This window comes from Propithecus coquereli, unplaced genomic scaffold (genome assembly GCF_000956105.1).
Source record: "Propithecus coquereli isolate 6110/MARCELLA unplaced genomic scaffold, Pcoq_1.0 Scaffold39, whole genome shotgun sequence".
Classification (NCBI taxonomy): domain Eukaryota; kingdom Metazoa; phylum Chordata; class Mammalia; order Primates; family Indriidae; genus Propithecus; species Propithecus coquereli.
Window position 1 is genome coordinate 6,065,289 of NW_012149618.1, and position 1,913 is coordinate 6,067,201.

Below are 1,913 nucleotides of genomic sequence, written 5' to 3' on the forward strand. Positions count from 1 at the left end.
TATACACATTGATTTTTACTTTTAGCCAACTTTATGACCACTTAATAATAACTAGTGAAATGAAATATTAAATTTGAAAGTGTCATAAAAAGTCCATTTGCCTGGTGATTTTGTGCCAGGAAACGCACATGCCAATTGTAGCTACCCAATCCGTGGCTTCTTGGTTTCATGGGATCATTCATTAATCACACTTGAGTCCAAAACAGTTTGAGGCTTTTAGGAAGCATAAAAAAAAGAGTAGTATTAAAGAGATAGTGATTTAAAAACTGGCCAAGTCATGTATTAAACTGAAAATTTTCCTGAGGTGATCTTGTGATTTCAAATTAATTATTTCAAATTGTCATATGATTATGGAATTCTAAAATTGTAATGTAATGTAACGGTGAAAACTAGGAAAATCACAAATTGTGATATATCTAGATTGTTCAGAATAAGATCAGAGAGAAGTCATCAGGAACAGCTTGACCTCTGATGAATGCTTTCATCCATTCTCAGTTTTTTAAGACATGGAAAGACTGTGAGTAGCTCAGAAGCTCCTGTGGTGGTCTGCTCTCACAGGATAATTGAAACCATGTAGGAAGCTACTCTTAAGTTCAGCCTCTCAGAATATCAACAGTCTGCCAAAATATTAAAGAATTTTTTTGGTCAAATCTCACTTATAGAAGTGACTAGAATTTTACTTTAAATGCATTTGGTATTTTTATATGCATATTTCTTTTTAAAGATCATGAGTAAAAACAACTGAGTTAAAATATTTTGTACACCTTGTCAGTACACTAAGGAAACATGATTATATTATAAGGCATGCTGCTATTAAATATGAAAGTGCTTCAGTACAGGGATTATATGTGGATTGGAAAAATCCATTTTTTGTGGTCAGATTTTCAGTTTTATCTATAGTTCATTTATGTATTTATAAGTGTTAGTATAAATTTACATAAATAAAGATGTCATTGCTAACACATAGTTTTAAGAAATACTAAATTTATTAAAGTCACTTAATTTTATTTTCTATAGTATATTAAGCACAAAGAATGGATGTCTTTCTATTTGAGATATTTATTACTTATAACTATATTGTAGTTGTAATTCTCACAGGCAAACTTTCTGGTGGCCTGGCCTTCTTTAGTGAATTGATTAGTTTATGGTTTCCTATTATATTTAAATCATACAAAGTTTCACAGACTTCTTCCCTGTGTTGTGCCATTTATTACTAAACAACTAAAGACCAGAGATGGTGTTTTACTAATTTTAACAATGAACCTCTGTGATGTACACATCCCATGACAGAGGATGAAAATACTGGATACTGGCTTTCTCAACTTCCTGTCAAACAACTGTTTGAACCAGCTTGACCAAAGGGGCATACGGGAGGAGTCTGTTGGAGGCTCTGGGAAAGATTTTCCTCCTTAATAAGATGAAAAGATGGATGAAGGGACTATGTTGCTTCGTTTCTACTTTTGGACATTATTGTTCAAGCACATGATGCTTGGAACTTCTATAAGCATTCCCTCCAGGAGAGGATGTCCTTAGATATCAAGAGGATGGCAGAGTAGAATGGGAGATCCTGGCTTCTGAAGAATCAGCCATGGGGCCAGACTTTATTCATGCGAGAAACATAAAACCAGGTTGTTTATATGACTTTTAGATTGATATTCTGTTATTTATAGCCAAAAGTATCCTGATGTAACTTGCTTTCCCCCATTTCACAAAGTTATAAAGAAAAGTATCCATGGATTTACTCATTCAGTAAATTTTATTAAATGCTTATCATGAATGAAGATTTTTATGAAAACCATCAGATGAAGTATAGTAGAGTATATTAAACATTTTAGTTTTACTGCCTACAAGGCACACATACGTCTCTGTTTATTTTTGGATACATAATGGATCATTTCATCTTAGTAATTCTA